Source organism: Malus domestica, chromosome 15, assembly GCF_042453785.1.
Source record: "Malus domestica chromosome 15, GDT2T_hap1".
Taxonomy (NCBI): domain Eukaryota; kingdom Viridiplantae; phylum Streptophyta; class Magnoliopsida; order Rosales; family Rosaceae; genus Malus; species Malus domestica.
Window position 1 is genome coordinate 8404159 of NC_091675.1, and position 26102 is coordinate 8430260.

Genomic DNA, 26102 nt, shown 5'->3' on the forward strand with positions numbered 1-26102 from the left:
ATGACTTCGCTCTATGTTCCTCCGCCGACTCTCCCTTCCTCATTGACTCTCTCTCTTTCCCCGTCGGTTGGGACCAGTGGCGGATCCACAGTGGGGTCATTGGGGTCGCGCGACCCCTTGGAAGCCATGGAAGCAACCTTCGAGACCCCTTGGAGATGGTGGGGCGACCCCTGGTGCGACCCCGTTGCCGTTGGAGTCGTCGGTTTTCTGGGCAGGAGGACGAACGAAGAAGACGAAGGCGCTGTGCGCCAGTTTTGATTTTGAAAAAACCTGGGCAAAACGACGTCGTTTTGGCCCAGGAAATTTTTTTAAATGACCTGGCCAAAACGACGTCGTTTTGGGCCAGGCCGAAAAAAAAAAAAAAAAAAAAATTCCCACCGTGTCCCTCCCCATCCCAGCCCTTCCTACCCGATCCCTATACAATTAAAAGCCCCAAATTTTCATCCTTCAACCCTAACTCAATCCCCCCAAATCCTCAACTCCTCTCCTCCATAGCTGCTGCCGCCCCCAACGTGAACTCCATCTCCTCCCTCCTCTGCTGGCGGCTCCAACTCCATCTCCTCTGCTGGCGGCTCCAACTCCATCTCCTCCCTTGGTTTTTATATTGTGATGTGAGTATTTATTTTGAATATTTTGTATATGTAGAATATATTTAATTAATTGAAATTCAATTCATATTTATCTTGTGAGTTTTTATTGTGAGTTTTTATTGATGGTTTGTTTATATTGATGATTTGTTTATATTGTGAGTTTTTATTGGTTTGTTTTTATTGATGGTTTGTTTATATTGTGATTTTTTATTTTCATTATTTTGTATATGTAGAATGCAAGATGAGATATTTAATTTAATTGAAAATCCAATTCATATTTATTTTGATTATGTTTATGGTTTGTTTATATTGTGAGTATTTATTTTGAATATTTTGTATATGTAGAATATATTTAATTTAATTGAAATTCAATTCATATTTATTTTGATTATATTGATGGTTTGTTTATATTGTGAGTTTTTATTTTCATTATTTTGTATATGTAGAAATTAGAATGCAAGATGAGATATTTAATTTAATTGAAAATCCAATTCATATTTATTTTGATTATGTTTATGGTTTGTTTATATTGTGAGTATTTATTTTGAATATTTTGTATATGTAGCAAGCATTATTATGGAACGGTTTTTTAAGAGAAAGTCATCATCGGGTTCGGGTAGTTCGAATAATGTTGATAGTTCAAATACTGTTGGTAGTTCAAGAACTCCAAGTTCAAGACAAAGTCAGTTAGATGATGTTTTGGGTAATCTTCAAGCGGATCCTGGATTAAGAACTCGAATAATAGATTATGACGCTAATATGAGAGATGAGGTCCGAAGATTATATCTACAAAAAGGACCTTGTCAACCTAGAGGTCATAATTTCCCAATAACTAATATGTCGGGAATTAATCGACGCTTCATTCCCCAATGGTTTGATGAGTTTGATTGGTTGGAGTATAGTGTATCTAAAGATGCGGCATTTTGTCTCTATTGCTATCTCTTTAAAACCAATTTTGAACAAGTGGGTAGTGAAGCTTTCACTGGAGATGGATTTAAGAATTGGAAGAAAGGGAGAGAAAGATTTAAGATGCATGTTGGACCGGTTGGGAGTGTTCATAATAAGGCTAGAGAAGCTGCTACAAATTTGATGAATCAAGCTACACATATTGAAACGGCAGTGAGCAAACACTCTGACCAAACTCGTAAGGCTTATCGCACATGCTTGATTGCTTCAATCAAGTGCACTAAGTTTTTATTGCGACAAGGTCTTCCTTTTCGTGGCCATGATGAAAGTGCCACTTCAAGCAATAGGGGAAATTACTTGGAGTTATTGCAATTCCTTGCAGATAATAATGATAAAGTTAGAGAAGTTGTGATGGAAAATGCTCCGGGGAATCTCAAATTACTAGCTCCTTCCATTCAAAAAGAAATTGTGAATTCATGTGCCCTTGAAACACTTGATGCTATCATGGATGGTCTAAAAGATAAATTCTTTTCAATATTGGTGGATGAAGCACGTGATGTGTCTGTGAAAGAGCAAATGGCTATGGTGTTGCGTTATGTGGATGACAACGGGCATGTAATTGAAAGATTTGTGGGTATCCAACATGTTACCGACACTACTTCAAGTTCACTAAAGGATGCTATTGACACATTGTTTTCTCGCTACGGTTTGAGCATTTCCAAGCTACGAGGACAAGGTTATGATGGTGCTAGCAATATGAGAGGTGAGTTGAATGGCCTTAAAACAAAGATATTGAGAGAACAACCTTGTGCATATTATGTTCATTGCTTTGCTCATCAACTTCAACTAGCTCTTGTTGCCGTAGCAAAGAATAATATAGACATTGCCTCTTTTTTTGCAACGGCTAATAATGTGGTTAATCATGTTGGAGTATCTTGTAAGCGGCGTGATTCACTTAGAGGGCAACTTCAAGAAGAGCTTGTGATAGCTTTTGAAAATGATTGTCTTATAACGGGGCGAGGCTTAAATCAAGAAACAAGTCTCAAACGTGCCGGTGACACACGATGGAACTCACACTATGGTACCTTGATTAGCATCATTTCTATGTTTTCATCCGTGGTTCATGTGCTTCAAATGGTTATTGATGATAATCCCAATGAAAGTGCGGGTGAAGCAAATACGTTAATGAGAGTGATACTTACTTTTGAGTTTGTGTTTCACCTTTTCTTGATGAAAGTCATATTGGGACTCACAAATGATTTGTCACAAGCATTGCAAAGGAAAGATCAAGAAATTGTGAATGCAATGGCTTTAGTGAAATCATGCAAGGAAAAGCTATATTGGATGAGGAATAATGGGTTCGATGCATTGGTTGATGAAGTATCTTCCTTTTGTGAAAAACATCATATTGATGTTCCTAACATGGAAGAGGCATTTATACTTCCAGGGAGGTCAAGGCGTTATGCTCCAATAAAGACAAATCGTCATCATTATCGTGTGGAGCTCTTTATTTATGTCATTGATGAGCAAATTACGGAGTTAGAGGATCGCTTTAATGAGGTAAATACCGAGTTGCTTATTTGTATGGCATGTTTGAGTCCGAAAGATTCATTTGTAGCTTTTGATAAACCAAAGTTACTTCGTCTTGCTCAATTTTATCCTCAAGACTTTTCGGATGAAGATCGTTTGGCACTTGAAGATCAACTTGAGATTTATATTCATTATGTGTGTTCCAGTAGTGATTTCTCTCAATTGGAAGGGATTGGTGATCTTGCAAAAAAAATGGTGGAGACAAGGATGCATCAAGTATTCAATTATGTATATTTGCTCATTACATTGTCTTTAGTTTTACCAGTTGCAACTGCTTCAGTGGAGAGAGCATTTTCTGTCATGAATATTGTTAAGGGTCCACTTAGGAACAAAATGGGAGATCAATGGTTGAGTGATAGCTTGCTTGTTTATATTGAGAGAGATATTTTTGCTTGTATTGAAAATGAAGCTATAATGCTTCGTTTTCAAAATATGAAACCTCGTCGTGGACAATTATAGTTTGTAATATTGTTTCCATTATGAATTATGAATGAAAGTACTATGATTTCATTTTCAATATGTTTTTCCATCCTAAATTTTTATTTGAACTTTTACACTGCGACCCCTTGGGGTAAGATTCCTGGATCCGCCACTGGTTGGGACCAGTAGCTTCCATTTTCATACCCTCATTAGTCATTGCTTAAACCCCAAGCTTCCCATTTTTGACGTTTAATCCTACTTGTTTGATAATAGTAAGCACCGGAATAGCTTAACCTCAAGAACAAGAAAGAGATGAGAGCTGCAATGGTCAACTGCGTTTAGGTTTGGATTCACCGGGAAAATGGGGAGTGGGTAAAGAAATAAACGGTTGATGGGTTTTATTTTCTAATATTTATTTTTTATATTTTCATTCACCTAAGGGCAAATTTGGTAGTTTGTTAGGAAAGATTTATGAGTTGGGTGTGAAGATACATAAACTGGGTTCGTATAAAAATTTCCTGATTATATATATCATGTCAAATTTTTGTCACGTAAATGTAGCAAGCTTGTTTCTGGATAATACATAGAACCTGGAAAAGTTCAGGAGTTCCTCATACAGATAAAGATGTATGGAATGGAGCCAACAAATCCACAATAATTTACATTTTTTAAAAATAATTATTAAGAGGAAGAGGAGGATTTGAAACTATTAGTCAATAAGTTAGGAAAAGAGGAGTTTCGAACTCATAACGCATAGATATAAACTCACCCCAACATCCTATCCACAAGAATAAACATTTTACATCATCTCCTTCGAAGGCTGAAAGATATACATGCTATGTTTTGTTCTCTATCCTCTTGCTCTTTTGCTGCCTACCATAGCATGCTAGCTCTTGGTAATCACAATTAAATTAAAAGAAAACTAATGAAAATGATTTGAAAACTTTGAGTTTTAACGATAAGGACAAAATAAAGGATAAAGTGAATAGTACCAGGATTGATTTTTTAATATAAAAATGTGATTTTTCGTTAAAAGTGAATAGTACTGGAAGTTTTTTGTTAAAGTTCCTTAAATTAATAGTTGACTAAAACTCTTTGTCATGTAGCTACTTTGATGTTATTATATTTTGATATAATTGGAATAATAAGATAGGAAGTTGGGGTAGCTGATATTTAGGTAGTTGTTCTTTTATCAATTAGTTGCCAATTGGCATACTGTTAACCTAGACAACTAAACTAAAACATTATGTAATAAGATAAGTAGAGGGAGATTTTATTGGCACTCTAAAAAATATTTTTGCACTCCTAAAAAATAAATTATTTTAGGTGCTTTTATATTTTCATCCAACATAAATGTTCTTACTATAAACAAAAATACGATCTTAATTTCTATATTTCATAATGAATGAAATGACCCAGATAAAATATCACTTCCTTTTAACTAAACCATGGGGAGCCCTGGAGAGTTTACAAGGCAAATTTAGTTGTCGTGGGTATATCTTTCTTAATTCTTCAGAGGCCTTCAAGTTGAGGACCTTTGTCAAATTCAATTTCTATGGTTAAACAAAACCTTGAGTGATTCTTTAATCAACCCAACTATTTTTCAGTACAAATATCCAATTGCTCTTCAGCCAAAACCCCTTAGCTCTTTAGCTACATTCTCAAAGCCTTCCTTCAATGTAAATATTGCCTACAATCCCTGAGATCTAGATTTTTTTTATAGCTTTGACACCTTGTGGTTTGATTCGATTGATGTGTCATTCCAACCACCTTGATTTTCTCTCTTAGGCATATGTTTTGTACTAAGTCCAATCACGACGCCAGTGATCTCGGTGGACTTCTTAGCATTATGTTGTTCTTCATGGCCTGAATTTTGGTAAAGTTTTGCTACTTTCTTTACATTTTTCAGTCACTTCACATTTCTAGTCATCTAGCTTGGCCCTTCGGCCTAGATTTTGCATTTATAAATGTTTGTAATCTTGACCTTATTATGAAATGATTACACTCTGTTTCTTACTTTAGTTTCTATTTCACTTTCATTTACTTTTTAAGCAAGCACACACAAAGTTACATTGAACTTTAAGTCCGGTTCACTTGACGTACAAAAAAAAAACATTCAACCAAACCAATGTCTTACTCAGTCTGCAATCATTTTGGCTAAGAAATTAGATTTATGCGCAACTTTCATGCTCAGTAAAAACCTACAAACACTGTCTATTGACAGCCTCCAACATTGTCACGCATATTCTCTCTTTCTCTTGACTCTTGAGCCATCTCATGAGGCTGAGACTAAAAGTAACACTACGAGAAAATACATGTTGAACTCAGTCCAGATTCCATCCAAGTTCTAACACCAACTAACTCTTTAAATCATCGAATGCAGCAATTAACAATGTTCTCTTACTCATATTATGACGGTAAGAACAATAATCATTAACAATGTTCTCTTACTCATATTATGACGGTAAGAACAATAATCATTGAAATTTAATTTGGGAATAGAAACAATAAACACATGACAATAGCACTATCCTAGCTACCACCATATGTAATTAAGACAATGTTGATCTGTACTTGTCGAAAGCTACCAAGACACCGAAGGGATAAGAAGAACAAGGCTAAATAGTCAAAATAGTCTCTAAGATTTGCATAACCCATCATTTTGGTCTTTAACATTTCAAATCGATAAAAATGGTCCATGAGATTGTCCATCATCCATCATTTTGGTCATTCCGTTAAGTATCCTGGAGCTCTTGGCCGGAAGTTTGGGCAATTTTCAAAGCTTCATAATTCAATCGTTTCTTAACCAAATTCGACCCATAATATATCAAAATGAAGATAGAAAAGTGTAGAATAATATTATAACTATTTGGAAGCCCAATGGCTGACAGAGATAGCCGGAAAATAGCCTCAAAGTTGACTGGTCCGAAGGAAAACTGGAAAACTCGTCGGAAATTGGATAAACTTTAAACGTTCATAACTTCTTCAATACTTAACGAAATCAAGTGATTCAAAAACGAAAATCATACTTCTAGATGAGACGAAGAGAATGATACCTTTTTTGACGCCTAAATTGCCCTTTTTTGGCCTGAAAACTGCTCGAAAGTGGCTGTCTTGGTCTCGAGTTAGCCACTTTCGAGCCGTTTTCCGGCCAAAACACTGATATATAGCTGTCTAAAAAGGTATCATTCTCTTCATCACGTCAAGAAGTATGATTTTCGTTTTTGAATCACTTGATTTCGTTGCGTATTGAAGAAGTTATGAACGTTTAAAGTTTACCCAGTTTCCGGCGAGTTTTCCAGTTTTTCCTCGGACCAGTCAACTTTGAGGCTATTTTCCGGCCATCTCCGGCAGCCATTAGGCTTCCAAATAGGTATAATCTTATTCTAAACTTTTCTATCTTCATTTTGATATATTATGGGTCGAATTTGGTTAAGAAACGATTGAGTTATGAAGCTTTAAAAATTATCCAAACTTCCGACTAAGAGCTGCGAGACACTTAAAGGAGTTTTTAACGGAAAGACCAAAATGATGGATGGTGGACAATCTCAGGGACCACTTTTATCGATTTGAAATGTTAGGGATCAAAGTGATGAGTTATGCAAATCTCAAGGACCATTTTGGCTATTTAGCCGAAGAACAAAGCGTAATGCATTAGGGGTCAATGAGGATATAATAACCCAACGACCTCAATGCATGATGGTGTTTGGATACGAGGATCTAGGGAGCTATAAATGGATTCAATATAAAATGACATACACAATCTAGGTTAGACAAATAAAATCTAAGGCAAATATCTTTATTCTTCAAGGAATATACACTTAGTTGGAGCGCATTTCAGCTCCTAGGGAATGACCTACTATCTTTTCATATTAATTGGTAGTCATTCTTCAACTTTTACACCTGTTGATTTCAAAAAGTTCCAGGCTTGGAAGGCAGCCTTGCTGCCACTCCATAATATTATACATGATTCTTCAAAAATGGCGACAAGTTGCTGACCTGAGGTGAATCCATATAAATATTAGTTCTTTCTTGTGGCCAACAGAAGGTTCAACCATGATAAATTAATCTTTACATAATCCAAACTGCTCAAGGCTGGTTAATGAAAATCTAATCACAATTTAACTTATTTTAAACCTTAATCTAACTATATAGAAACACTTTCTACATCATTAAGCATGAAATGCATCTTGACGTTTCTGTAAAGTTAGATTCTTGTCTACAAAATTATGATGACAATTAAGAATCTATTATTAGAACTCTCATGACACTTATATTCTTGGTTCAAGAACATGCTTGAGTTTTTTTTAAGTTGATATGCGAACAGTTAATAGCTTTTATATTCAAAATTGTTCTATTTCATGACATGGCACTCCAGGTATTGTCTTTAGACAACGTGTTGTGCTTAAATGAAATTATTCTACCAGATCAATAGACTACCGAACAATATAGTTGCCATTTAAAGTCATGAGCATTGGTAAGAATTTGCAACTCTGACATATAAACTTTGTTGATTATACAGTTTAAATACATAGAAATCAGCACGATCCCGTGTTTGATTTATTCTTAGAAAAGAGATAAGTTTAAAAAATAATCCAAAATGTATACAAATATACAAGTATTTATGCGTTTTTGTTTTCTTCTGTGGTATATATGTTTTATGAAGAACGGATTGTAAATATAGGCATGGTGTTTATAATTCGTGGATAAAAATATTTCAATAGCTAGCAAATGTATATTTGCTGACATTATGAATACCAAATTTATTACGGATGTCGTGTGAAGAATTAGAATGATATTATATATGACAATAACTAGAAAATCTTGGTAGGTTAGCTATAGGTTTTGCGGTCGTGTTGCATTTCAAAGCTCTCGATGACAACCAGTACATACCATGCATACACAAACTCATAAAACCTACTTTAGAATAGATGGTCCCGGTACAAAGTTCAGAGGCCTTCCTTGTTAAGTTCATGCAATGACCATATCTCTGTCATTGAAGCATAAAATCCCGAGCAATTAAGATATAGGTCCCCCACACCGTACTACTCTCTCTGCTTGGCAGTCGGGGTTGGCAGCAAAGAATGCCGATGACGATCAACGAGCCCCACACTATACAGCTTTGAAACTTCAACGTTATAAGTTGATCATTTTTAGGACCAGTCCATGATCTGCAGCTCTCTCTTGATATGTATCATTCAATTTGTGGACAGCTCCTTCATGAGTTAATGAAGTTGATTTTGTAATTAACTTCTGGGGAAGTTGTTTTCAAAAAAACGTGCATGCATGCCCTTCACATGTCCCAATTCACGAAGTTGTAGAAGGAACTGTCAATTAGTTGATGAGGCACTTTTCCAGTTTCCATTAATATTAATTTTAGTTTGATAAGATCGTGTTTGAGGAAGATTGTTAAATTGAATCTAATAAGAAACTTATTCAATTTCCAGGGACATTTGATACATTAACATTTCTCTCTCATATTCATCTTATATTTTGAGTTGTTTTCATTTGTTTATAGGAAAAATTATCCAGGTGGGTTAACATTCAGGCATCTAATTAACATATGAGGTTAGTTATTTTTATATATATAATTGAGATTCAGCATAAAATCAATTGATACTATAAAGAGTAACTCAACTACATAAGCACATGCAACATCGTTTTTCCCCCAATGTGGGATTCATATTTTCAATACGACCACATGTGGCGAATTTTTATGCTTAATTAACATGCTATTGTTAATCCGGAAGCAGACACATCAACGACCTCGCATTGAACAAATACATAGAAAGGGATGAAATGCAAGGAACCCTTTCCTACACTGAAAATTACATTGCTTATAAAAGAAAATAACCTGGAGCTTTGAATGAAATTAAATAAGGAAATAATCTAATAGAATTAGGACAAAAGAATGCATGAAATTTTTATATTTCTATAAGTTTTCCTTATTTAAATCTAAGGTAAAATGGGTAAACGAAACAGTTAGTAAACCTATGTCTGATAAAAATAAATAAAAAATAGACATAATTAATAGCAGGCTAAGTGTTTGAGTCGAAATCTAAATATAAAAAAAATATCAAAGTATCGTACATATGCACAATATTTTGAAGAACATATATAAAATCTTTTGTTCTTGAAACAAGGTTTATTTGACTCGAACAGACACTCTGCATTCTATCTAGTGAAGAAAACAGGGAATTACCTTTATGGTTTGCTAATAACAATTTTGTTTTATAAAAAAACAGAATTTAGATTTTTTTTTTAAAAGAATTGGTTAATTCTTTTTTCTTATTTTTTGTTTAATTCAATTTGTATGCACGATAATCGAGTTATGATGGAGCAAATGTACTTGTGAAATCATCTTTTTGCCTTAAATAGTCTCGGAGAACAAGAAGAATGCCAGTACGAAATGATATAATTAGTTAAAATTTAAAAAAAATTCAAATAAATTATATTATTACATTTTAGGGGTGTGCTATCCACACACCCCAAATTACTTCTCACACACCCCTTGTTAATTTCTATCCGTTAATTTTCTTCAATTCATCCGATCCGACGGTAAAAAATTAGAAGGGTGTGTAAGAAGTAAAATGGAATGTGTAGATATCACACCCCTACATTTTATATACTGAAGCGTCCTCCCAAGCCACTTAAAAATTTCCGGCATCGTGGGTGCCCGGAGTCAAGTTTGCGTCATGGGGGTTCGTAACTTGGTAGTCCTGAGTCCTGTCCCAGACGGCAAAGCTGATGTCACGTGACCTACACATACCGTCAACCCTGGCACTCACGTGCCACTTGGACTGTAAAATCTCCATATGCAAACGTTGGTCATCCCTGACCGAAAAGACAAAATCGACCCTGACACCATTGTACACACTGATATGATAGCAATGCCTCAGAGAAAACGTTAATGGCTGAAGTGACCTCCAGTGTTGTATAAGGATCAGTGCGCTTTGATTTGATGGTGGAGGGTAGAATCGTCATTAAGTCTGTTCACCGACCCCTTTTGGAAGGATTTGACTGAAGTTTTATATGCTTCAGCGTGGATCATCGTGTGGAGCCACGCTTGAATCCGGTCCGTCTGATGGGTCTCGGTAGGTGCATCACACGGGGTCCAAAGTCAATCTGACGGTTGGGAGTTGATCAAGACGTACTATTGACTTGTAATTTTAACTGACAGATGCTTGATTGCTTTCGTTAATCAAACAGTCTCCAGTATTAATGAGATGGATTTTGGAGTTGGATTTCTTTTCTGTTCCATGACATCAGGATGAATGAATATCACCTTTTCATTGAAAATGTAATGTAAGGCTGTGTGTATTTATAATGCTACAAAAAACTAAATTTGTAAATAAAATTTACAAACTAAATTATGTATTACCAATAAGAATGAGCACATTTATCAATGTTTAAGTAATAATTCAATTATCAACTTCCATTTCATTTAGTTTACAAAATTTTATTTACAAATTTAGTCTTCTAAGCATTACTCTTATTCTATTTCTGTTTTTTTAGACAATAAATACATTTATATTATAAGGGACACATACATAAATTTGTATCGAACTCGCTATTCAAAAAATATGAATATAAGCCATATATTAATGACATATTTTTGTTTTGGACTTGATCAATGATATATTTTTATTAATTAGGCATAGGTCAATGATAAATGTCACATAGACTTTAAGTCATTATAAATAGTTAGAATTTTACTATTCTATCATTCACTCTCTCTTTCTCTTTTTATAAATGTTATATGAGCTTAAGTTATTATAAATATGGATTTAGACAATCTCCGGATCAATTTGTGGAGATCCTCCGGGCTGATGGATCTCATCCATTGATACAAATCCAATGGCCAAAATCTCTTATCTTCATCTTTTCCCCTCAACTCTTCTCTTTCTCCCTCACTTCGAAGCTCTCAACCTCGAACCACCAACTCCTCAAATTCCAAATTAAATTCAATCCCACCTCAAAATCAACCGCAACACTGCCACAACCCACAACCACCAATTGCAAGTCCATCACCTTACCCTCTCCAAAATCAGCCCCACCACCACCACATCCCTCAGTTGCAAGTCCCTTGACCTTAAAATCTCAGCCGATGTTAATGAAACAACAAAGAGAGGGGTTGTGCAAACCAATGTCTTTTAGTTGCAAAGATCTTTTTCATAAATATGGAAGAATTAGAGCGAGAGAAATCTCAAAGATGAAGAAGAAGAAAGAGATGACAAATAAAAAACTAAAACAGTAAGGGATAGTGACAAAATAAATTAGACTTAGAGCACATATGGCCTGCAATTGAATTTGAGGTTTGTTAACAACGGTGGGGTGTGGGGGTGCGAAGGAGAAATAAGAGTTGAGGGGGAAGAGAGGCGGGGGAAGAGGATTCGGCCGTTGGATTTCTATTCCTATAGAACTGATCTTGAGAGGATCTAAATCCAATAAATAGTTAGAACATGTATATTCTATCACTCTCTCTCGCCCTATATTTACATGAAGGAGTCTACTCAATTAAAAAAAAAAAAAAAGAACCAGGAAACAAACATTGCATTGCAGTGTTTGAATCTAAATGTAAAAAACTGAACCAGGAAATGGACACTGCATTGCAGTGTTCGAATCCAATTGAAAAAAAAAATGAACACTGCATTTCGTGTCTGAATCTAAATGTAAAAAAGAGAGCTAGGAAACGGACATTGCATTACAGTGTTTGAATCTAAATATAAAATCAGGAGTCGAATGAAGTATGAAGTGTATGAGACGTATGAGTGATGGAATAAATAGAATCAAGAAATGGAGACTGTAACATAGCGTCTGAATCCAAAAGTGAAAAATAGAACCAGGAAATGGACAAGGCATTGCAGTGTCTGAATCCAAATGTACAAAGGAACATGTAGAAGGCGTGTGAGTGATGGAAAAAACGAAACCAATAAACAGACACTGCAACTTAGTGTCTGAATCCAAATGTAAAAAATAGAATCAGGAAACAAACATTGCATTGCAGTGTCTGATCCGTATTGCCTTATTCCAAATATAAAATTATAAGAAAAATAGTGTTAATTGATGTAGGTGTCAGCTGTACTTGCAGATTTTGTAATTTTTGTTTATTTTAAATGCATTTAAGTATCACAATACATGATTGAACTATTTATAATTAACATAAATATTGTTGATCTATTGTTAATATTGTAACTTTTTATTGATTTTTCACAAAATCAACCATAATCCTAATCCTTATCCATTAAAACGCCGCCACCATCGAAACCACTTCATCGACAACCAAAAGAGCATCTAGGGGTGGTTTGGGACGGGATCCTGAACCGAAACTCATAACCCGAATCTCGAACCAATCTATTTCGGGATGAGATTTCAAAAACTGAAACCGAACCGAAAGTTTGGGATTCCTGAAAAAAAATTGGGATTTCGGTACAGTTCGGGATTGGCCATTTTCTGTGCAAAGATTTCCCACGACGCACAGAGGTGGAGAATAAGGGATGATGAGAGATTGAGAGACAAAGAATCAACAAGTTGAGTTGTGGTGACTGCGTAACATGGTGGTTGTGCGACGTGGTGGTGGAAATGTGGTGGTTGCGCCAATAAGTCATTTGGTGGTGGTGTGTGGTGGATACATTGGCTAGGCGACGGTGAACTCAGATGAGGGAGAGAAAGAGAGAAAGAATATTAAGGTTGGACAAGGATTGTCTGCCCTCCACTTCCGGAGCCCTCCCCGTGCCCTCTTGTTTTGTGTGGTCACGGTTAAGCCATGTCAACATTTTATATTATTTTTTATAGATATAATAAGACAAAAATGAATAGTAATATAAAATGTTAACGTGGCTTAACCATGACCACACAAATAGGAGGGCACGGAGAGGGCATCAGAAGTGGAGGGCAGACAATCCTTGTCCATCAGGGTTATGTATGAAAGGCACGTTGGTTTTGTATTGTGAAGGCGCATTTGTCTTTGTTTTATGTTTAAAAGTCAATATGCCTAGGGTTTAGGTGCAAGCAAAGAGGTGGAAGTCATTATGGCTTCAGACATAATGATGATAGCTAAGGTGTAGGAAGCTTTATGGAAGTGAGATGATAAATGGGAGAGTTTAAAGTCTATGAGGAAGTGAGGTGACAAAGAGTAATGAACGGTCGAGATTGAACCTCAACTAAATCCAATGGCCATTATTAATTCAAATATATATAAAATTATATTAAAATATTGATCGGTTCGGTTCGGGAATACCAAACGAGGCCATATGAGATCCTAATTCCGTACCAAAGTTTTCGAATCAGTTCAGGATAGAGTATCAAACGGTTCGGAAATTTCAGTTTGGGAAGTTTTCAGGATTATTTCAGTACGGTTTGGGATTTTCGAGCCCTAAGAGCATCTGTCCTAAGAAAACCAACTTCGCGTTGAATTTGACAAAGGTATTGCAACAAAAAAAATTCAACCTGCAACAAGGAAATTTCGCTACCAAAATCGTCACACCGGATAATAGCCACCAGATCAAAACCACCATCGCATGCCCTTGAAATTAGAAATAAATAAAAAAAAAACAAAAAACAAAAAGAAAAGGGAATGAGCTAATGGGGCATCTAAAACACCCTCGTTTTAAGTGTGTTGGTCGGGTTCGGAGCAGTGGAGGGAGAGTTTAGATCTCGTGTTGCTCCTGACTTTGATCAACCAAGGAAGGGATGGAATATGAAAAGGATGAGCAAATGAATAAGTTAGAAAATGATAGGTGTTGGGGGTTGAAGGATAATGGTTGTAGGATGAGGATTAGGGTTGTCAAGGATAAAATACGGTGAAAAACATTGAAAAACGGCAAAGACCGCCTGCAAAATGGAAAAGGATACCAAGGATAAAAGTTGTAACCTCACAATCCGACACCATAAGCGGTGAAAGGGCAAGACACATGCATAGCTACAAGAGCAACAAAAAAAGGGATTCCACCAACCTTAATAAAAGGAAGGAGTCGGCGACAAAGAGCAAGAAGTTTTGGTTTAGATTCTTCACGAGAGAGAAAAGAGGAAACAACTTGGGTTTGTGTTTATTGAAGAATAATACACATTCTAAACCCAACTCATGTACCATTGAATCGGCGAACAACCGAACCCTTGGGACCTTTTTCAACCCCAGGATGTGATGAGTCAACATCGAGGTGCCAAACAACTCCATCGATAAAAGCTTTTGGAGTTATCAGCCTATTATCCCTAGGATCCGTCGAGCGAGAGCCCTTCCACATGGGACTCTCGGATCACTATGGCCGACTTTCGTCTCTGTTCGACCAGTAGGTCTCACAGTCAGGCATGCTTATACCATTATGCTTAACAACAGAATTTTAGCTTAAGCCTACCTTTTCTACCTTGGCAAATCTAATAGCCATCATACTGACAGATATGTAAGTGTGACAAGCAGAAAAAATAGAAAAAGACTGCACCCAACACTCCAAAACCCAAATTAATTATGAAATAATTCAAGTACTTCATGATCTGAGACATGAGAAATTTTGCACACAAGTCTGCAGGGGTGGAGCCATAAAGGGACTAGAATGGTCCCAGGCCTACCTTGACATCTTTTTCACACATAAACAATGAGAGATATCCCTTTAATTTTCAAAGATTTTTCAAGGTATTAGAGCCCTAACAAAAATCTTTGCCTTATTCCTTTAATGGGTTCGATTTAAGGTTGGTGGCTCTTAATGCAATTAACCAGCGTCACAGTCAATTTTGAGGGACTCAGGTGATCAAAAGAGGGAGAGAGAGGAAGTAGGCAAGAGAGCTGGTTTTTATTTTTATATTTTATTTAATTCCTTGAAGTCTTTTAATACTGTTACTTTTGCTCTTCCCCTCTTCATTCCTTTCTTCTTCCACTAAGGGACTTTTATTTTGAATTTGAGTCATGATAATACAGGGTTGAGTTGAGGAAAAGGATGACAAGAACGACGTCATACTAAACCCAAATGATGGTGGTTTGTAGTTAGAACACGGCATATCCTTATTTTTCTTAAATCAAAATAGCGTTTTAGGTGAGACTTTTGGCCCTTCCTGAGCCAAAATTCTAGCTCCGCCACTGCAAGTCCGTTTACACAACAAATACTAGATAAATATTATGTGTTCTAATATTGGGTGAAATTTCTTTGGATTGAAATAATTGTGTGAATTCACTAGGATCCTTTATAGAAAATTGCTTTATTATCCATTTTATGTAATTCTTTTTTCTTTATCAAAATTTTATTTAGAGTTTATTCACACCTATAGTAATTTAAGATGGACTTCTATTGGTGGCACACAAGAATCCGGAAGAACATTGCATGTAATATATGGATCTCTTCCATCAAGGTCACCAGATCAAGTGATCCGAACATTTAAATTTTATCCAAAGGTCAAAAATTATTATAACTTTTAAAGGATCAAAACAAGTGGCCGTTGAATGAAATTTCAAAAATCCGAAAGACTTGATCTGATGATCTTGGTAGAAGAAATCCGAAGAGGATTCCTTTCCATAATATATCGACTCGATGATTTGATATGACAAAACTAATCATGCACAGAAACTGTATAACAATCAATTTAATTCAATACTATTAAATAATTACTTCGCTGCAAAACAAAATATTAATACTACGGGCCTGTTAGTTGGGCATTTCATTTTTTTAGTTTTAGTTTCCATCTGTGCTTGAAGATATGAGAAAAGTAAATCAGAGAAAAGATGAATGAAGTGACATGATGGAGGGAAAGAAACAAAAAAATAAAAATAAAATTTTGGAAGTGAAGCCAACTTAGTAATATGGCTCGTTTAGATGTGTTTTTAAAATAATTGAAATTGCTTTTGGTGAAAATATTTTTAGAAATAATTTCTAGTAAAAATGTTAGTAAATTCTGAAAAAAAAAGTACTTAAAGTGCTTTCTAGAAGAAGCACATAATTGATACTTCTTATAGAAAACACTTAAAATGTTTTCGGAACCTAAAAATATTTTCTCTAAAAGCGCTTTCAATCATTTTAAAAACATATCCAAACAAGCCAATAGTATTCCTTAAAAAAAAAAAACTTAATAATAATATTTAGTTTTAGTTTTCATTTTGAGTACATTTTCTTATATTAATTTTACATCTCTCGTACCATCTTTCATTTACTCCTCTATGTATGTCATTCTGCTCGTGTATTCCACTTTATTTTCTGTATTTCTAAAATAAAACTGAGAAAAAAAAAACTCTAGACACAAATGTACATTGTTACTATTTCTATAACACAAAGGTAACGTATTTCAACAAGGGGTGTGATATCCACACACCCCTTTTACTTTTCACACACTCGTTTAATTTTCAACCGTCGTGTAATAACCCGTCTCTAATTTCACAAGTTTATTAATTTTAAAAAAGTGAATTGAAAATGCCCCTGGATGCGAGATTTCTAACCTTTGTTGACCGTTGACTTTTTGTAAATTTTGCCAAGGACCTTCGTAGTGTTTGACGCCCTGATTTCAAATTTGCACTCCATTTTCCCAAATTTAATCGTTTTAGTGGAGTTTTACTAATGGTCCTAATATTATGCTTGGGTGCGGTTACTATAAGAGACTCCGGCTTTCCTAGTTCGAACGGCTACGACTTCGCAAGTATCTGTGGGTGGGTCTTTTCCTTTATATAGTATAGATATTATTTGAGTTTTCAGACATAGATTAATAATGCATTTTCTAAGTGATGCCATAATTAAATTGACGTTATAAGAATTGTCGTGATGATGAAAATTGTGAGATTATTATGAATCTCATGGGATGCACATGTATGCATATTATTACGGATACCTTATTCACATATACGATAGTAAATAGTATTATGTCGACGTAAATTATTGATTTACCGTTGTATGATTTTATTTACGTTATATGCTCATCGTTGCTGCACTGATGTTAGTACTCGCCCAGGCTAGGGCCAGTCTTTCACTTGTATGTTCACATCGCACCGTACGCTCTCTTTGGATCAATTGTAGCGCCAGTCTTCACATAATTGTAGTACTAAAGCGTAAATTACTATTATACCCAGTCCTGTTCATGTTAGAATACCTCTACACGAACCGGTGTGTCAGCATATGTCGATAAGCACTCGATATGATATGTTTGTTTTAGATGGTTATTTACGAAATATATTGTGATGTATTGAATTCTTGAGATACTATAGGCTACGGTAAGTACTTTCATACTATACGTAGTATGTATATTTTGGAAACTATAATTATTTTACAGCGAAGGGTTATTATGTTTTCGAAAAGGTTTTTACAAAACTTTACTTTTAGGCCCACTCACCCTTGTTTTTCGCCCCTCCAGGTTTAGTAGCTGAGCTTTCGTGTCGACAATGACTTTTGGCAAATCTTGGTATAGGTGACTATCTTGGATGTTATAATTCTCATTCTACTTTTACTGTACTTTACTTATACTTTGACATCACGTATAAAATGGGTTCGTTCCTGCTCACATGTGCACTCTTGCATTTAGTCACTTTTAGGTTTGAATTTATTCACATTTCCACATCACTATACTTTATGGTTTCGTCACCTTCTGGTGTCAGCCAACACAACTCGATTCGAAGTCCAGGTGGACCTTCCAGATCGGAATGTGTCATGTCGGATCGGATGAATTGAAGAATATTAACGGATAAAAATTAACAAGAAATGTGTAAGAAGTAAAAATGAGTGTGTGAATAGCACACCTCTTTCAAGTATTAGAGTTTTGAGTTCCCGTAAAGCCAGGCGATTGCATTTTGTACATAATGCAACGTGACGAAAGGAAGAATAGCCATCGGTATTCTTGAAAGAATAAAAAGAAAATAAAAAGGAGAAAATCTCAAAGTTTAATTCTAATTTATTAAAAGATAACAAATTAAAGCCAAAAGGACCTATTCATAATATAACTTAATTCCAGGGTTCATAGCAATCCTAACAAAATGGATTTTTAGTTAAAATGGTCCCTGATATTTGCATAACTCCTCACTTTGATCCTTTAGATTTGAAATCAATAGAATTGGTCCTCGAGTTTGTCCACCATCAATCATTTTGGTCATTCCTTGAAAAATCTTCATTAAATAATAATATAATGACCAAAATACCCTCAATTTTTGTCAAATAATTTTGGCCCATTGTTTATTAAATTGAGGGTATATTTATCATTTTGATCCGTATTTAACATAGTTTTGCACGGAAGGACCAAAATGATTGATGGTTGACAATCTCAGAGACCACTTCTATTGATTTTAAATCTCAAGGACCATAGTGATGTGTTATGCAAATCTCAGAAACCATTTTGGTTAAAAAGCCGAAATTAATTAAACAAATAGCAAAATACTAAAAATGTCCTAAAATTTTAAAATCCCGTTTTGGGCTGTTAGAATTCAGCCGGAAGGACCATATGTTACGGCAAAGTAATGTGTTTGACTCACGTTGCCGTTCTCTGTGAAATGACGGCTCAGAAAACCAAATTGAATATTGTGTTGAAAAATAAAAAAGAAAGTATTTTAGGGATTTGATTTAATTAGTGATTTTATATGATTTAATTAGTGATTTTATATAATTTGATTTGGTCTAGGTTTCATTGTCTTGTAGACAAAGGATTGTGTTGATTTATTTCCTCGTATTACTCCTTTGTAATCTTATAAATACCTCCTTATGGAAAAGAATAAGGGAATTAAAATGGTATTCGAGTTTGTGAGATTGTTGAGAATTCTTATATTTGTCATAAACTCTTAATTTCAACTTGGTATTAGAGCATGTTGTCTCACGTGTGAAGTCAAACGGTCACATGCACTCTACGTCACCCCGTTATGTTATCCATGTGTTAGGCTTGAAAGTTCGTCACATGCGGGAGCGTGTAGAGAATGAATTCCACATGAATGGAAGGAAAGACCATGCATGAGCTTATAAGTAAGATGAGTACTCCATATATTACCAATTAATTTTATGGAGAAACCTCAATTTTCTTCACACAAGAGTTTAAATATGCAATGCTTTGTTCGTTTGGCCCGATATGCGCCTTTCGACTTGATCATTAAACCGCCATTTGATCTACGTGAGAATATCACTAACTATGGTGTGAGAGTTGTTGTAACATAATACAATAATTTTTCGTCTCGTGTTTTATCAATTGATCTCATACTAAACATTGATTTTCTGTTGGATGCTTTAAGTTCAACAAATTCAATAGGGTGAAAAAATATTCTAACGAACAACATGAACAAATTTCATACGCCAATTTGGAATTTGTAGTTTTAGCCTCGTAAGGAACCGATCTATTTTTGTCGAGTTAGAGTGAGTGGACAAAATCCTGTGTTCTTGGTTTTCATGTTCTTACTGGCAATCATATATACATACGACGACAATAACTAAAGGCAAGTTGTAATGGACTGCATTTGCCTCTAGATATCAGATAGGCTGCAAGCCCTGCAGCGTATAACGTTTGGTTCTTCAGGACGATCATGGCCGCGTGAATAACATTACTATACATCTACATGCGTTCCTCAAACCTTATGGACCCATCTCCACTGTTTCCAAAGCAAGAAAATCTTGAGAGACTGACTGTAATATTATTGAAATGAGAGGAATATACTGTGTCTCTCTCTCTCTCTAGCGTTAGGGTTTGGGGAGTTGAAGGGCTACGATACCAGTTGAACCTTTGAAAGTGGGATATGCATCGTATGTGGTCGTCCACAGAACTGTACAGTAGGTCCATAATTCCATCATTCAGATATTGGACACAGCAGGCCAGAATATTATATATCATTGCGCTTTCAGTTAATATCTATGTATTCATCATGGCCCTCTCTTCTTGCAATCATCCATTTGCTAAAATGGGAACCTGGGATCTTGCTTTATATGAAAGATTTACTGCATGTCTGCAACATGCATATGCATTGGAGGAGATTTGCTTTGCTTTATTAAGTCATTCTTACCAATTCCCTTTTTGTGGAGAATCCTTTATGTGTATTGGAACCATATATGATTATTTCATGTGTTATAATAAAGATGAACGACAAAGTTAATATATCTCACTTTATACAAGTGTTGGAAAACTTTATTTTTTAAGTTATTAATTTTTTAACACACATATCTCACAATTTGTATAATGACATGTGGTGTACCGCTCCATGTTCCCGTCATACTAAAAAATCTCTCTTATTTATGGATACACTCTTTTTTTTTTTTTCATGAAAACATGAGATACAAAAGAAACTTTCAAAAAGTAAATGAAAATTATTTGCGCTCGCAAGATTGTCATCGTGCAGTCAATGACTTTATACATATTGAGGTTGGCTGAGTCTTTTGAGGTAGGGAGGGATGTGGGTTGAGGGGTGAGAATGGGGATGAGAGCTTAGAGTATCTTTAATAGAGATGTTAATAAATAAATGTCAAATGTTAAATTAATAGCTGATGCGGTAATATCAGATTTTTTTTTCTTTAACCAATTGATATGTTTTTTTTGTTATAAATGATATTTATATGACTCATTTTAAAATAAATCAATTAAAATAAATTTTCAAGATCTATAATTGATGCATTAATGAGACTCACACAATAAAATAATTAAAAATTATTTGACATCATATTTTCTCATATGTCAAATTTGACATATGAAAACTCATATGTTAGTTGGAGCTTGCTCCTACTTTCAAATTTGATTACATGATATTCCACTTAAGATTTGACATCTCCTTTGGAAATGGTCTTAGAATTGGTACATTTTCTCTAAATTAAGGTGGGCTACAAGCCTACAACACATGGGTTTCGTTGGTAGTTCCGTCCCCAGCATATGGTATAGGAGTGCTAATAATTTCCACCCTTAAAATCGCTCGTAGTTCCATCACCTGCTATACTCCTTAATGAAAACACTTTTTTTTTTCTCACATGAAAATCAAAATCTCTTTTTACGAGTACTTTCAAGGAGTATAATTTACATGCAATGTGAAAAGTGAAAGGTTCAGAATACTGTCATCTTTCTGTTTCCGTTTTATGTTAGTCTCTCTCATTTTAAGGTACATGTTAAACTCTGATGCATATAATCTAGCTTGCAACGAAGATAAAATGAATATGTTCTAGCTTGCAATGTTGTTAGTAATATCAATTTTGTAGCTCTTCCTGAATCTGAGATAAAGCCATGAAAGAAACAAACCGAAGCCCAGCTACTACCTAAATCTCGTAATATTGTGTAATTTTTCTACAACAAAATGATAGGGATATGCATGCAGCTAGAGCTAGCTAGCCTATGAATGATATATTGGATGTTCATGTTTATATTTCAGGAGTAGGATTCTCTTCCCTTCCCATTTCTCCTATTTGAACGGTCATAGTTAAGCCAAGTCAACATCTTATATTAATTTTTCATAGAAACAGAAAGACAAAATAGAGAATGTGAGAGAAATGAATGAAAGAGGATAGAAAAAGAAGAGGAGAGAATCATAGTCCTATATTTCAACCCAATGCTGATGTGATCTCAAAGTTTTCTGCGTAGACTAGTGGCAGCCTCTCCTTGTTCTTGCAATGGAATCGATCATTTCCTACTCTCTCTCTCTCTCTCGAAAAATATTGAACCATCGCATGTGGTACCATAGACAAGTTTGGGCCAGCTCAAGCTTGCCCAACTGAACCCCAAGACAATTAAGACCCAAAAGTTGTTTGGTTTTCTAAGTTAAAAAAAACAAACTTTGTTTGACTTCTTACACATAAAAAGTCATTTCTCATTCAACGGTGATGAAACATCAATTTTACCATACAAATGTCCTAACCTAATCAACACTTTTTATCTCTTTATAACCACAAAATATCATGTTTAGAAGAATTCGATTTGGTAACCAGAAAAGCATTTTTATAAATATAATAGGTTGAAAATTAATTAAGGATTGGAAGTTTTACATCAAGCCTTAATCATTTGATTTAGGTATTTGATTGAAGTTGTCAACATTTGAATTTAGTATTGATTATGTTCTGAGTATCATTATTCAGTTATATACGGATGCAAGTGGGTCCAGGTTGAGTTGAGCAAACTCAATTTTAACTCTCACAGAAAAAGGACTTAAAAGATGCAATAATGTTATTCTTACCATATTTTTGTACTACAATTGTATATCGTCTTAGGTGGTATCTAAATAAACAACCACATCATCTAAATTAATTAGCATTTAATTTCAAAATGTTAATCAATAATTAATAAAAAGATTGTTAATTAAATGATGATTGTGGTATAAGAGGAGCCTTCTTCTGCCACCTAAGATTATTTAAGTGTTTTAATTAATAAAAAGATTGAAATTAAATGATGTAGCTCATCCAACTGATTTGCCACCTAAGATGGTAAAGAAATGTGGTATAAAATTGTGGTAAAAATAGCATTACTCTAAAAGACGTGGTTTTAGGTCACTAAATACGTTCATATTTCATCATAAGTTAATAATCAATAAATGTTTACCCTTCATTTGTGTTGGTACCGTATTATATTGGGCCTTGTTACTTGGGCTTTCAGACATTGAGCCCATGATTTATGTAAAAGGGGATGAGCCCTTAGTCTATAAAAGGGACTCCTTACCCTCACAAGTCGAATCCTCACATATAGAAGCCACAAGGCTTACAAACAGAGAAACTCTCTCAAACTCTCTCTTTCTCTGGGGGACTCCCCCTCACACTTGTAATCCATACATCCATACAGAGAAATACAATCAACATCAATGTGGACGTAGCCCAAACATTGGGGTGAACCACGATACATCTTTGTGTTCTTGGGCGTTTGCATGATTCACGGTCGGATTTACGTTGTTCCAAGACCCCTTCGGTTTTGTGCATCAACATTTGGCGCCGTCTGTGGGAATCGACACGAAAAGCTATGTCAGTTCTCTTTCATTTTTTCATCTCACCACCGTGAGACCTCATCACTGTCAACCGTGAGTCTGCAACAACCCAAGAACCCAAAACCTCCCTCTTTGGGCTTTTCCAGAAAACCCTCACTCTTTGTTCGACTGTCAACCAAAACCCAAAAGGCCTCCACACTACACAACACTGTTAACGCCTGGAAGTGAAAGCAAGCAACCAGACAACGACAGATATAGATCGAGAGAAAATGCAGTCGTCGTTCTTATATCACCATGGACTTACAGGCTTCAGATTCTAACCAAACCCTATTTCACTCTTATTCTTTCACTACACCAACACATCTTTTTCCTCCTCTCCTTCTAGTCAACTCGCTCTAAGATCCCATTGCAACGCGCAACCACAATTTCCCAGCAAACCCACATGACTTCCACAAAGAAGGTGGTGGATCGGATAAAGGGTCCATGGAGCCCCGAGGAAGATGAAGCGTTACAGAATCTGGTCAAGATCTACGACCCAAGAAACTGGTCGTTGATCAGCAAGTCGATTCCTGGTCGATCCGGCAAGTCTTACCGTCTGCGGTGGTCCAACTAGCTCTCCCTCGTCTCAGGTCTTCACCCCCCTTGCGAGACCCGTACCTCATTCCATTGCTCCGCCATCGATAGAGGCCACGACATCAGTTGTGGCCGTTGATCCGCCCACATCGCTCAGCCTCTCGCTTCCCGAATCTGAGTCGGAGTTGTGTGACGGGTATAATCATATGGCGTTCGAATTCGGATCCAATCCGATTGTTAGTCCCACCCAGAGGGTAGAGTAACCACATAAGATAGCAGCTCTACTGTCGATGATAGGATTGCTGCCGTCGCCGCGTCAAAGTAATTTAAACAACAATTAGCAGTTTTTCAGCTCAGAGTTCCTGAATGTGATGCAGGAGATGATCAGAAAGGAAGTGAGGAACTACATGACGGGGATTGAGCAGAAGGGGCAGTGCATGCAGACTGAAGCCATCCGAAACGCTGTCATAAAACATATCGGGATTAGCAAAATCGAGTAGCTTCAAGAAGGAACCAGTCTGTCAAAAACCCTTGTTTTCTTCCACGAAAATGATGAACAATGACGGCCTGTTAGCCAAGACGCTTTACGACGACCTGGCTGATCAATCCCACGACGGTGAAGGAGATCGGTATAGCTGATCTGGCAGTTGAGGAAGACACCAGTGTTTTGAAAGACTTCATACCCTACAATGAGGTCTTGAACTTGAAGGGCATTCACAAGCCACTGCTAGCGTGCAGATGAGGGGGAGTGCATGTTCCCACTTTCTGAAAAAGCCACGGGAAAACAATGAAAAAGATAAAAAGAAGGAAAAAGCAGACATAATTGCAGTGGTGAAATGACTTGCAGAGAAGGGAATTATGGGCGTGACCCATTGAGTAGGCCCTGCCCCTCGCAACTGCCAGCTGCACATGCTATCCCACTATCCAACCATCTGCCATATCCACTTTCTGCAATACCACCAAAAAAGACTTATGAAGATAAGTATTTTTTATCTTTATTATATTATTCATACATATAATGGCACCTTCAAAGTTGTCTGCCATGTGTGTCTATTACATAAGTATTTTTCTTAACTTTTGGAGACATTTGTATAACCCCACTAGAGGGTAATTATAAATAAAGAAAGAAGGCAGCATGCCAAAAAAAAAAAGGGGAAAATGTCAGCAAGCCCAAAATAGTGGGCTGGAATGTTATGTAGAGGGCGAAGGCCTATATGCCCAAAAGAGCTAGGCCCTATGGCTTCAAACTCCAACCTCCATCCCTCCATTTAAGGTTCACCCTCTATTATCACCAATCAGGTGATCAAAAGTACGTCCAGTACTCCAAAATTATTCGGCAGCCTGCCTCTATTATCACTAACTAGGCGATTAACAGTACGTCCAGTACTCCAAAATTATTCAGTAGCCTGCCGTTATTATCATCAACTAGGTGATCAAAAGTACAACTCGTCCTCCAAAAAATCATACATGAGCATCACTCATGACAATCACCATCATACATGAGCATCACTCATGTCAATCATACATAAACATTCATGAGTATCACTCATGTCAACATCCATGAGCATCACTCATGTCAATCAACATAAACATTCATGAGCATCATTCATGTCAATCAGCTTCGAAAGCTTCATTTACAGAGCTTTAGCTTCGAAAGCTTTTCATTTACAGAGCTCCAGCTTCGAAAGCTTCATTTACAAGAGCTCCAGCTTCGAAAACTTCATTTACAGAGCTCCAGCTTCGAAAGCTTCATTTACAAAAGCTTCGACTTCAAAGCTTCATTTACAAAAGCTCCAGCTTCAAAGCTTCACTTTCAAGGCCTCACCTATAAAAAACTTCACTTTCAAAGCTTCACCTACAAAGCTTTAGTGCATGGTATACAAAGACCGCATTCGAACAACTGCCACTTCGGCCCATATATGGATTGAATTTGAAGTCTCCAGCCAACAGCCTCTATTGACTGAAGACTTGAGGGACTACACTAAGTACCATATATTGGGCTTCCACAACTGGGCCTCATGAAAAATACTTGGGGGACTTAGCCCATTATTTATGTACTGAAGAACGAACCCTTATTTTATAAAAGGGACTCCCTCACTTTCATTAGAGAACACCCATTATTCATGTATTGAGGAGCTAACCCTTATTCTATAAAAAAGACTCCCTCACCTTCATTAGAGAGCATCGCCACCAGCTGAGCAACC

General features: G+C 36.0%; 1 pseudogene; it reads left to right on the top strand.

Moving 5' to 3' along the window:
• LOC103400235 (uncharacterized) lies at positions 1-24409 on the top strand (annotated as a pseudogene).
• Positions 24410-26102: the final 1693 nt, after the last annotated feature.